Source organism: Borostomias antarcticus (assembly GCF_949987555.1).
Source record: "Borostomias antarcticus genome assembly, contig: scaffold_83, whole genome shotgun sequence".
Classification (NCBI taxonomy): Eukaryota; Metazoa; Chordata; class Actinopteri; order Stomiiformes; family Stomiidae; genus Borostomias; species Borostomias antarcticus.
The window spans coordinates 479,653-493,565 of record NW_028176176.1 but is presented as its reverse complement, the minus strand read 5'-3'; positions in this window follow the sequence as shown (position 1 = coordinate 493,565).

Below are 13,913 nucleotides of genomic sequence, written 5' to 3'. Positions count from 1 at the left end.
GTTAGGGCTAAAGCACCACGTGAGAGCTAGCTAGGCAGCTAAGTTAGGGCTAAAGCACCACGTGAGAGCTAGCTAGGCAGCTAAGTTAGGGCTAAACCTGCACGTGAGAGCTAGCTAGGCAGCTAAGTTAGGGCTAAAGCACCACGTGAGAGCTAGCTAGGCAGCTAAGTTAGGGCTAAACCTGCACGTGAGAGCTAGCTAGGCAGCTAAGTTAGGGCTAAACCTGCACGTGAGAGCTAGCTAGGCAGCTAAGTTAGGGCTAAACCTGCACGTGAGAGCTAGCTAGGCAGCTAAGTTAGGGCTAAAGCACCACGTGAGTGCTAGCTAGGCAGCTAAGTTAGGGCTAAACCTGCACGTGAGAGCTAGCTAGGCAGCTAAGTTAGGGCTAAACCTGCACGTGAGAGCTAGCTAGGCAGCTAAGTTAGGGCTAAAGCACCACGTGAGAGCTAGCTAGGCAGCTAAGTTAGGGCTAAAGCACCACGTGAGAGCTAGCTAGGCAGCTAAGTTAGGGCTAAATCTGCACGTGAGAGCTAGCTAGGCAGCTAAGTTAGGGCTAAACCTGCACGTGAGAGCTAGCTAGGCAGCTAAGTTAGGGCTAAACCTGCACGTGAGAGCTAGCTAGGCAGCTAAGTTAGGGCTAAACCTGCACGTGAGAGCTAGCTATTCAGCTAAGTTAGGGCTAAAGCACCACGTGAGAGCTAGCTAGGCAGCTAAGTTAGGGCTAAAGCACCACGTGAGAGCTAGCTAGGCAGCTAAGTTAGGGCTAAACCTGCACGTGAGAGCTAGCTAGGCAGCTATGTTAGGGCTAAACCTGCACGTGAGTGCTAGCTAGGCAGCTAAGTTAGGGCTAAACCTGCACGTGAGAGCTAGCTAGGCAGCTAAGTTAGGGCTAAACCTGCACGTGAGAGCTAGCTAGGCAGCTATGTTAGGGCTAAAGCACCACGTGAGAGCTAGCTAGGCAGCTAAGTTAGGGCTAAAGCACCACGTGAGAGCTAGCTAGGCAGCTAAGTTAGGGCTAAACCTGCATGTGAGAGCTAGCTAGGCAGCTAAGTTAGGGCTAAACCTGCACGTGAGAGCTAGCTAGGCAGCTAAGTTAGGGCTAAACCTGCACGTGAGAGCTAGCTAGGCAGCTAAGTTAGGGCTAAACCTGCACGTGAGAGCTAGCTAGGCAGCTAAGTTAGGGCTAAAGCACCACGTGAGAGCTAGCTAGGCAGCTAAGTTAGGGCTAAACCTGCACGTGAGAGCTAGCTAGGCAGCTAAGTTAGGGCTAAACCTGCACGTGAGAGCTAGCTAGGCAGCTAAGTTAGGGCTAAACTTGCACGTGAGAGCTAGCTAGGCAGCTAAGTTAGGGCTAAACCTGCACGTGAGAGCTAGCTAGGCAGCTAAGTTAGGACCAAACCTGCACGTGAGAGCTAGCTAGGCAGCTAAGTTAGGGCTAAAGCACCACGTGAGAGCTAGCTAGGCAGCTAAGTTAGGGCTAAACCTGCACGTGAGAGCTAGCTAGCCAGCTAAGTTAGGGCTAAACCTGCACGTGAGAGCTAGCTAGGCAGCTAAGTTAGGGCTAAAGCACCACGTGAGAGCTAGCTAGGCAGCTAAGTTAGGGCTAAACCTGCACGTGAGAGCTAGCTAGGCAGCTATGTTAGGGCTAAACCTGCACGTGAGAGCTAGCTAGGCAGTAGTTCATGGGCAAGACAGATATCGGTACCATCTTGGTGGGCAAATTGTAGTTTGTGATTTTATTGTACCTATACATCTGTAGTTTATGCTTTGATTTCATGGAACTGTCAGACTGCTAGCTTTTTAGTGGTTGTCTCTTCATGAAGTGAATCGCCCTCTAAAAAATGGCATTGTAGAGTAGACGATGGTGGAGATCCTGGTTTCAGGTCATGGTCAAGACACTTTTCATTGTTTTATAATATTGTGTTTGGTATAATCTTAAAGCGGACATTCTAAGCTTTCATTGAAGCCTATTGGTGCAGCTTTCTGATAAATATAGAAGTCACTGAAGCTTCAAACCATCAAAATACTCTACATACTTTCCCACAATTTCAGCCTAAACTTATTACCTTATTTTAGCCCTGTGGCATCAATAAACATTATAGAAACAAAAGACACAAACTGCAATACTCACAGGATTCCAAGGATTCAGTAAATGTATAATATACTGAGAGTATTTCATTGTTACATGTGATTTCAGGTGTAATATTAGAAGGGTGACTTTAGCTTGTATAACTGGTCAGTGTGGGTGGTTGGTATAGCCTAGCTGGCTAAGAGTAACCAATTTTAATGTATACATTAGGAATCATCTAAATTATTTGATTTAACAATGACATTTCTCAATTATATGAGACTGGGGCTTCTGTTATGAATATAATATAATGGTTACATGTTATTCTTTTCTTTACATTTGTATTTGCACTTTCTTAACATAAAAATGTACTGCTGCACACTGAAGTGCTATAGGCTACACAAGATAGCAGTCAGTGGGCTCTTCATAGTATTTGAATGGATATTATATTATTCATTTTCTTGCATGATGTCAGTGCTTGTATTTGTTTTCTGTATGGCTCATACAAGAATGACAGGATATCTAATTTAATGTCTTTGTCTTCCATGTGTGTATGCTGCTTTGACGATGCTTTACAATATCAGGTAAGATCTTACAGTCCCACTGTATAGATTGGTTCTAAGTAACCTCCCGTGCAGTTCTTTAAATGTCCACTAGTTGGCATAGTTGGTAAGCAATTGAGTTAATGATGCTTGGCACATGTAAGAAGGGTATCATCTGTTAAGATCAGATTGAAGTTAAAAATGAAACCTTGTGATGTTGTTGAAGTTATTATATTACTGTAAAAGTAACCACTTGAATCTATATGCTAAGAATCATGCCAATGATTTGATGTAACAAGTATCTTAATCATATGAAACTGGAGCGTAGTGTGGCGTGAATGTTTAGATATAATATAATGGTTACATGTTATGTTTTTTGTCACATTTGTGTTTGCACTTTCATAACATACAAATGTACTGATGCAAACTGAAGTGCTGTAGGATGTAGGTTCACATTGGCCATTAGGGCAATTTTGTGTGAGCAGTCAGTATTATGTGTGTAATCAGCATGGAACTTTAAGCTTTTGGGGGAGCCATCACTTCAAGTGAGTGGATTTTGTAATGATAGGATATCTAATTTTACTTCATCTTTGTCTTCCATGTGTGTCTTCCATCTCTGCTTTGGCGATGGTGTAACATATCAGGTGAGTTTACAGTACCACTGTATAGGTTTGTTCTGATTAATCTCAGGATTCTGTTTATTTAAATAGGTTGCACAAGAGGTCACTAATTGAACTAGTGACATCAGCTTGAGATCAGATTGAAGTTAAAAATGAAATGTTATTAGTTGCTGAAGTCATACCAATACTCAGGGCTCCCATTGGGTTGTGAAATCCTTTAAAGTTTGTGAATTTGAGGGGAAAAAATCAAGGCCTTGAAAGTGCTTGAAAATAGACATGGGTCATAGTTGGAATTTATATATTTTGTGCAATATGTTAGATTATGTTGTGTGCATGTCTCCCTCCATCTGAGTCGGGCGCGAGTCACGCTGCCTGGCCAAAAATAGTGCGGTCAAATGTTTCTGGCGGGAAGCAAGATATAGGCTAGTAAGTAGCTAAGCGAAGTTCCAGCATATGTAGCTTGATAAAGACATCAACAATGAATGGCTGCTTAAAGATTCACTGGACATGCATATGGCCTGATGCAGAGCCTCCCTACTAGCACAGCACGTAAAGCCGACACAGTGGTCGTAGTTTCGTAAATTGCAACGGTACCAACAGCTGAAGTTGTTGACACCGTGCCTATATAGTTGCAAAATAACTTGCCTCAAGGAGACTGTATGGCAATGTTGCTGTCACTGCTGCTGAAATATGTAACTATGATGTAGTTAAATAATGTGGCAATGCTGTTACGTCACAGTCCCACCCTGACTATTCAAGGCTCTCTTTTTAATAGTGGTCTGTGAGCGGCTAGTACCTCTTATAAACATTTGCATCTTGATCTACATCTCAAACTATGCTGTAGTGGGTCCTTGAATTTGAGGGTTTTGGCCTTGAAAGTCTTTGAATGGTCCTTGAATTTGATGTTGCAGAAGGTGTGGGAACCTGAATTCTCTAGGAATCATGGCAATGCTTTGATGTAACAATTACATTTCTCAATTATGAAACACGAGACTGTTTAAATAGAATGTAATGGTAACATGTTATTATTTTCATTAAATTTGTGTTTGCACTTAAATAAAATAAAAATGTAATGATGCACACTGAAGTACTATAGGCCACACATGATATCAGCCAGTTGCCTCATTAAGTACTGTCTTCATAGTATTTGAATGGATAATCTAATATTCGTTATCTTGCATGATCTCAGTGCATGTATTTGTTTTGTAGATGCCCCATACAATTTAGTAATGACAGGATATCTAATTGTACTTTGTCTTTCTGTCTTCCATGTGTGTTTTGCTGCTGGCGATGGTGTACAATATCAGGTAAGATTTTACAGTACCACTGTTTGCATTGGAAATGTACAGTCCACCATCACTCGGCTAGTTGTATCACAAAAACATGTTTAATGGTAGAAACTCATAATACATGATTGCTTTTGGATATTTTAATAAGCCTGCACTCAATAGAAGTGGATGACAGGAAATGCTGTATATACCTAGTTGTAGCCACATACTGTAACTACTGGTTTACCTTATTTACTGTAGCTCACGCAAATAGGAAATCTCTGTGTTGCATTGTGTAATTGTGTAAGCCTTGATAAAAGTTGCAGCACAATCTAATATGGACCACGATGTTAACTGCCTTCTTGTTGTGATAGTCATTGGTGAAATCACCCAACATGGGACCGGAAGCGGCGACAGATGATAGATTTATTGTACAAAGATACAATCACATGGAACACTGGGATGTTTCCCTAGTCTCTCTCTCTCCCTGCTTCTCTGCTGGCTGCGGCTGTGGCGCAAAGTCAAGGCTTTAGACTTCCCTCCCCGCATGGTGTTGTCAGTGTGTCTGCATGCTGGGAGCGAGTTGGCTGCTCTTTCCAAATAAGTCTCAAGGTTTGGTTGAGACATTAAATAGTGCTCTCTCGCCCCACCCCTATGCGTAAACTTCCCGATTAGGCCTAGCGAAGCCAGATTGGTCGAGGACTGACCATACAGATGTGTCGCTTGTCACCCTAACATGATATCTATCACCAATGGTTGTCAGTTTGGGTTTTGTCTGTTTATAGTGTCCCATAGAGATGTGTCATTGATACCCCAGAGGAGATGCCTCCTCTGTAGCTTAAGTGTGACCTCTTGACATCCACTCCCCTGAACAGCAGCAGCAGCAGCAGTCTCCATCACTCTATTGACTACACAGTGTCCATGTGAGAACAAACAAACACATTAAATCAAATACATAGCAGTAAGATGTTATATACATTTCTCCCTAGATTCTTCAACCCTTTCAACAAGTTATGCAGGCAATTATTTTACATTGTCAGGCATAGTAAGGTTAGCTGGGCCAAAAGTAGTGCTAGTTAGTTAGGGCTACCTGAAAACACTAGCGTAGCAGGCCATGGATCTCTGTTTACATTGCTGTTGGTGTAGTGTAGTGCTAGCTGGCTGGCTTAATGTTGATAGCTATACAAGCCAGACAGCTTTTCATCCATTTATAGGTCTGGTTTATATTGTGTAATTTATTTGCTTTTTTTGGAATTGATGTGCTGCGATCTTAGTGGTGTTAAATGAGTGACATGAATAGCCTACTGTGATCTGCTATTCTATGCAACACTATTCTTTGGTTACATACTCAGGGTAAACAAAATGTCAAATGTAACCCTTTAAGCAAGCATTACATTGGCTTCTGATCATGTCTTGTACTTGTCAGTAATTTTATTACAGGGATGAGAAGTATGCCTATTGCGTGTGCTGAATATTGATTTATGATAGTTTACTTCCAAATGATAATCTCTCATCTTAGTGTGGTTCTAAAATTAATTCATGTCTGACTAGTTGTATTTCATAGATCCTAGTCTTTATTTTGCTTAAAATACACTCCTATCTTTTTCATTGATTTTGGTTGTGAAACTAGGACATGATCTACAGAACAAATGCTGTAGGATGTGGTTTCATATTGGCCATTAGGGCAATTTTGTGAGTAATCAGTATTATGTGAATAATCAGCATGAAACCTTTAGCTTTGGTTAAGCCATCACTTCAAGTGAGTGAATTTTGTATTGACAGGTTATCTAATTTTACATGATCTTTTTTTCTTCCATGTGTTACTTTGCTGCTTTGGCGATGGTGTACACTATCAGGTGAGTTTACAGTACCACTGTATAGATTTGTTTTGATTGATCCCTCAGGATTCAGTTTTTATGAATAGATTGCACAAGAGGTCATTAAATGAACTATTCACGCTTGCCAGATGTTAGAAGGACATCAGCTTGAGATCAGATTAAAGTTAAAAATGAAATGTTGTGTTGCTGAAGTCATCCAATACTCTAAAAGTAACCAATTGAAATATATACACTGGGGATCATGGCTATGCTTTGATGATGATCATTGCATGTTGGCTGCTAATATTCTAAATGCTGAGGGTCATCTTGTGAATGTTTACATTTTGGAAGAAAAAAAAAAAAGCTATTTGAATATACAACTATGTATAAGGGTCCAGAGAAGACTGTCTTCATTTACCTCCTTACTACTTAGAGAAGTGCATATGGCAGGCAATTACATTTGTCCAGAAGTGTCAAAAGAGCAGTGGTCTAGTATGAGCAATCAGCCAACATTTATGTTTGCAACCTCATGAAAGAACTATGTAGCCATACACACTGAAGTGCTATACATGTGATACAAGTGGCATTATATTTACTGTGATTAGATACTTGCAAATAGTGTCTTGATACTATTTTAAAAGATAATGTATTCATTGTCTTGCATGATCTCAGTACATGTATTTATTTTCTAGATGCCACGGAGACGGCAGTCCTGGCGTGTGGAGGCGATGAGGGGGATGAGGGGGACCGACTGTCCTCCTCCACCTAAGACGACCCAGACTGAGGTTTCACCACCTCATGCAAAAAAGACACAGACTGACTTGACCCGGACTGACAAGGTTAAACCTCCTCAAAAGGTCGACGAGGTTGTGGCGCCTCTTGAAATAAAGCCGTCAAAACCTGGCAACTATTCGCCGCAGCTATATTGCAACACATTACAGCTCAATGAAACTGGCAACTATTCGCCGCAGCTATCTTGCACGCTATCATGCTCAAAAACTGGCAAAAGCACAAGCTCAAAAATGCACAAGATCCAACAAAACTGCACAAAAAACAATGAAAGTTCTCACAAAAGCTCTACCACTAACTCTGCAACAAGCTCTGCATGTAATTCTGATGTGTCTCCAAAACCCTGTGTATCTACTTCTGTAAATCCAGCTGTCAACACAACGCTGTCACCAAGCACAACTGCTGATTGCCCACAAGTATCTTATGTACGTGGTTCGTACCATCAAGGTCATCAACACTTTGGTTTGTATGGTGGAAAACAATGTGTCCCTAATAGTCTTTGTGCAATTATCATGAGTGAAATGACAAATGTTTTAGCATGGGAAACAAAGGACCTGGATGAGATTCTACACCATGGTAATGTGCTGTATGGTTCATTGAGCAAAGCAGGTCAAATTGCAGATCAGACAAATGGTTTTGTTGCAGTCCATGAATTACCAGTGAGCCATAAACTGTGTAACACAACTGTTTCAATAAACTATGGAGCTCCATTTACTGGTGTGGTTATGTCTGATTATGAAGAACCATCGCTAAATGTGTTGCCATTGGATGAGTCATTGCAAAGCATTTTTTCAGAATTTGATGCATGCTTGCTAACTTTACATGCGAGCACCTGTGCAGTTGTGAGAAAGAATGGCTGGTATGCTGTCTTTGATCCACATGGACGCAGTGCTGAAGGACTTCGTGATGCATATGGTAAAAGTGTTGTGGTTTATCATGCTGATATTGTAGCGCTGTACAGAAACATATGTAACCTTGCACACTCTTTGAATGTACATGATGAGCAATTTGAGTTGACCGGAGTCCAAGTGAATGTGATCGATCATGCAGCAAAACAACACCCTGAACAGGAGCCATCTGCCAGCACAAGTGCCTGTAACAGTCAACCACTCTACAGTGACATGTTGAAAGGTAAACTCAGGACAAGACATGCTACAAACAGTGTCATGAGGATTGAGCCATCTACCAGCACAAGTGCCAGTAACGGTCGACAGCCATTCTACAGTGCAGTGTTAAGAGGTAAACACATGGCAGGTGATGACATGACAAGTTCCTTTAGCGATGTGAATGTAGTGACATCAAACAGTACAGTGACACGTGATGATCCATGTCAATATACAAACCACTGTAATCGATCACAAAACAGCCCATTGTCACCAGGGAAGAGAGTTATGCGTGGTAAAACCAGCAATGGGATGAACACCAGAAATACAGGAGTAAAGAGAAAAAGAGGTGACCTAACATCTGATATGTCCAGTTGCACACAGCCTGATGCGTCTACAAAAGCACCACATAGGGAAACTTGCTCAACAAGTGTTCAAAGCAGTACAACATTTGAACAAGGTTCTGATATGGTTATGGAAATAAATACAGGACATGACAGTGACACTTGTGAAATAACAGATGATCTCGTACTTACTGACATTGTAAGACCAGAATTGACTTTTTCACCACTTACATCTGTGGATCAGGATATCTTGTGCTCTCAATTAAACATCACAAATGAATGTGTCAATGTTACTGAACCAAGTAAAGAGTTTACACCAATGGGCCATCCTTGTGAGACAAAGCAAATCAAAGGTGATGGGAACTGTTTCTTCAGAGCGCTGTCTTTTGCTATCTGTGGCAATGAAAATAGACATGTAAAAATCCGCCGTGCTATATTTCACCATGTCTGTCAGAACCCTTCAGTATTTCAGCAGTATTTGAGAGAAGGTTATCTATCAATGCAGCAATACGTAACATCATCAAGAATGCAATATTCAGGAAACTGGGCTACAGAACTTGAGATATTTGTTGCTGCGGACTTGTTTCAGACAACCATAATGACATTTAATGGTGGCAGATGGAACGTCTTCCCTAGTTATCATATGCCTACAGATGTTCAGACATCCACTCTGACATGTAATGCAATATATCTGAATAATGCAAATGGAAACCATTATGAGGTTGTAACATGTGTCAAAGGAAGAGATAATCACACGTGTTGTGCAGGAATGTGTAAAGTTCTAGCGAAACAGACAAGCACAAGGACATTGAGAAAAAGGTCAAACAATGCAACTGAGGAATGTTGTAAAAGGTTAAAAGCTGAGAAACAGATATATAAATATCACAATGATGCAGTCTATAGTGGAAACAAAATTGCATCCAGCAAGAGGAAATACAGTACAGACACAGAGTTCCGAGCAAATGTTCGTGAATACAGCAAAGTAAAATATGCAACTAATTCACAGTTCCAAGCAGACGTTCGTAAGTACAGCAAAGATAAATACAAAACCAATTCACAGTTCCGAGCACATCTTCATGAGTTCTACAAGGTGAAATACACTACAAACACAGAGTTCCAAGCAGTTGTGCAAATGAAAGCACACAACAGATATGCAGAAAAGAAACAAAACCAAAATGACATTGATTTTGCAATTGAATATTTCAAAAAACACGTCTGTGTAGGCCCTGAATTTGCTTGCTCTGTTTGTCATCGTCAACTTTTCAGAAAGCAGGTTATTGAATGTAAAAAATCTTTTTATAAGAACAAGGGTAAAGACATTGCTTCATTAGCAGAGAAGTGCATTACAATGAAATATTTGCATGAATGTGATAAGAAGTGCTTACATGATTGTGAAATGACAAAGGGATCATTTTCTAAACTGTGGATTTGTCACACATGCCATCGAAAAGTGATATCTGCCAAAATGCCTCAAGAGAGTGTTTTAAACAATCTACACCTGGAAGAAGTACCATCAGAACTAAAATCTCTTAATGTTTTGGAGCAACACCTGATAGCTCAACATATTCCATTCATGAAAGTGGTAGCATTGCCCAAAGGAGCGCAAAACGGTGTTCATGGACCTGTAGTATGTGTACCTGCCAACTTAAATAATGTGAATACTGTTCTCCCAAGAAATGAGTGTGATGACATGATGATACGAGTTAAACTAAAAAGGAAGCTGACATATAAAGGTCATTATGATTATCAATATGTTCATACAGATCATGTAAGAAATGCTTTGGAATACTTGATTAGTCATAATCCGTACTATGCTGACATACAGATCAATACAGAGTGGACAAACCCTTTAATTCAAACCGATGAGATTGATGAGGTTGTTACTGAACAGAATGATCAGTCAGTCAGAGAAGACGATGCCAATGATGATGAAACCCATGAGGAGAATACAAAAAATGATAATGAAACAGAAGACAATGATGAAGATCTTACATACACTGAGCAACAACCTGGACTCTACCTTGATTCATGCCTTCAACCAGTTGATTTAGCACAAGACATAGCAGACCAACATTTTGACAGTATAATGTGTGTGGCCCCTGCAGAAGGAAACAGCCCTGTTAGACTATTAATGGATAAAACAAATGAGGCCAAATGTTTTCCAGTTTTATATCCAAAAGGAAGTCCTACTTTTCATGATGAAAGAGAGGAGAAAATTACACTTGCAAGATACCTCAACAACAGACTTTTAAATGCTGATGGCAGGTTTGCAAAGAATACAGATTACATATTTTATGCTCAATATATTTCCGAAGTTCAACAAGTTGTTTCTAGTGTTTCTATAGCTATGAGAAAAGGAGTAGAGAAAAAAAAAGCCAAGTCCATCACAGCTGACATGTTAACAGATCCAGAGTCATTAAGGAAAATATTACACTTTGATGAAGGGTACAAGTATCTAAGACAGATACGTGGCAGTCCAGCATTCTGGCAATGTGCACAAAAAGACCTGTTTGCTATGATAAGACAGCTGGGTATTCCTACATGGTTTTGCTCATTTTCAGCAGCAGATATGAGATGGCCCGAAATGCTTAGCACCCTACTACACCAAGAAGGAAAACAGGTTGATGTTGAAGAACTTGATTGGGCAGGAAAAAGTAGCATACTTAAACAGAACCCAGTGACAGCTGCAAGGATGTTTGATCACCGTTGGCATTGCTTTCTAAAAGAAGTCATATTATCTTCAGCAGCACCTATTGGACAAGTAATTGATTATTTTTACCGTGTGGAATTTCAACAGAGGGGAAGTCCTCATTGCCATTGTCTATTCTGGGTCAAAGATGCACCGCAAATCGATAAAAATACAGATGCAAATGTTGTAGAATTTGTGGACCAGTATGTAACATGTGAGATGCCATCAACAGATGATGAAGAGCTGCATGAGATCGTGAATAGTGTTCAAAAGCACAGCAGCAGACATTCAAAGACATGCAGAAAAAATAAAACAGTTTGTCGATTCAATTTTCCTAGGCCAGTTTCTTGTCAAACATTCATTAGCCGAGCAAAATCTCTAGAACAGAAAAGTCATTCAATGGAGGAACTAAAGATGAAGCTTTATGGTGTAGATGACTCTCATAATACACACAATGATAAAGAGGAATTTATTTTGACCATAGAGGACGCACATAACATTCTTGAAATGGTACGACAAGCAGAATCAAGTTTACCGGTAGATGCTAAGTTTGATTCAATAGATGACAGACTCCAAGCAGCTGGTATTAATCCAGAAATGTATCATTTAGCTTGGAAGACAGTTCAAGAGGACTTGAAAAGAGATACTGCAATAAAAATTCTCGAAATGGTGAAGAAAACAGTATCGAATCCTGAGGCTACATTTGATTCAACAGATGATTTATTTAAATCAATAGGTATTACTCAAGAAATTTTTGAATTAGCATACAACAGACTTGCTAAGAAAACAAGCGTTGTTTTGAAACGATCGCCAAATAGTACCTGGGTAAATCAATACAACAAAGATTTGTTACGAGGCTGGAATGCTAATATGGATATTCAATTTGTTGTAGATGCATATTCATGTGTTGTGTACATTATCTCATACATCTCGAAAGCTGAGCGCCAAATGGGACTGCTACTTGATCGCACGCAGAAGGAAAGCCTCAATGGAAACCTTGATGCTAAACAAGCATTCAAAAGAATTGGTGCTGCTTATCTTCACAATCGAGAAGTTAGTGCACAAGAGGCTGTATATAGAGTAACAAACATGCACTTAAAGGAATGCTCTCGCAAAGTTCAGTTTATTCCTGTTGTGGATACTGTTAGAATGTCAAAACCTTTGAATGTACTCAAGAACATGTCCTCGCAGGAGACAGATGATGACTCGAGTTTATGGATGATTAGTCTGACAGACAGGTATAAAAACCGACCACAAACAGAACAATTTCAACATGTATGCCTTGCTACATTTATTTCAGAATATAGGGTGCTGTCAAAAGCAGAGGTTTCCACATCAAAATCTGAAACATTTCAACTGAAACAAAATATGGGATATGTGAAAAGACGTACACGAACACAAGGTGCAGTTGTGAGGTATCCAAGATTTTCACCCACAAAAGATCCTGAAAAATACCATCATTCACTTTTACAACTGTTCTTGCCATATTATCAAGATCATCAATTAAAACCTTCAGGTTTTGAGTCATTTGAAGATTTTTACAAACTTGGTGCTGTGACAAATGCTGATAATGTTTTAGAAACAGTGAAATCCATTGTTGACACAAACAGGTCCCTTTATGAAAAAGAAAGTACCAAAATTGATGAAGCTCAAGAGCTGTTGGAGCAGAATGGTGATTTGGAAGATGCTTGGGCTCAACTCTGTCCTGAATCTGAAAATGAACGGTTAGAATGTGTTGACCTAAGGAAAAAACAAGTAAATGATGATGATTACAATGATGATGATAGAAACATCCCTGACCTGACCTCAAATGCACAAAAGGTTTGCACCACTGAAGCTCAAAATGCCCAAATATGTAGAGAAGATGCATTACATCTCATGAGATCTTTAAATGAGGAGCAATCAAGTATCTTTTATAAAATCCGCAACTGGTGTTTACAAAAAGTATGTGGAGAAAGTCCAGAACCATTCAATTACTTTATCACTGGAGGTGCAGGCACAGGGAAAACACACTTGCTGAAAGCTATACATTATGAATCAAGCAGACTGTTGTCTCAAATGTCTGTAAATCCTGACAATATCACAGTTCTTTTAACAGCTCCAACTGGTGTTGCTGCTTTCAATATTGTTTCGTCAACCATACACAACACTTTCTCCATTGGTGCTAATGTCACATTGCCGTATGTACCTCTCGGTGAAGAGAAAATAAATGCTCTACGTGCAAAACTGGCTGATTTACAAATACTAATTATTGATGAAATATCTATGGTTGACCATCGGCTTTTGGCCTACATACATGGCAGATTGAGACAAATAAAACAGACTGGTGACTATTCACTCTTTGGAAAAGTGAGCATACTGGCAGTCGGTGATTTTTATCAGCTACCACCTGTGAAAGGTACAGCATTACATGCAGATGCAAAAGGAGTGAATTTGTGGCAAGATAACTTCATGGTTGCTAAACTAACACAGATTGTCAGACAAAAAAATGAGACATTTGCCGAGTTACTGAATCGGTTCAGATTACGAAAAAAGAATGAACCTTTAAATGACACAGATGTCCATTTGATAAAACAATGTGAAACTGGAGAGCAGTCTGACGCAATGCACATATTTGCCACCAATCGAGAAGTTGACAGGTATAATATTGAAATGCTGCATGAAAAATGTCCA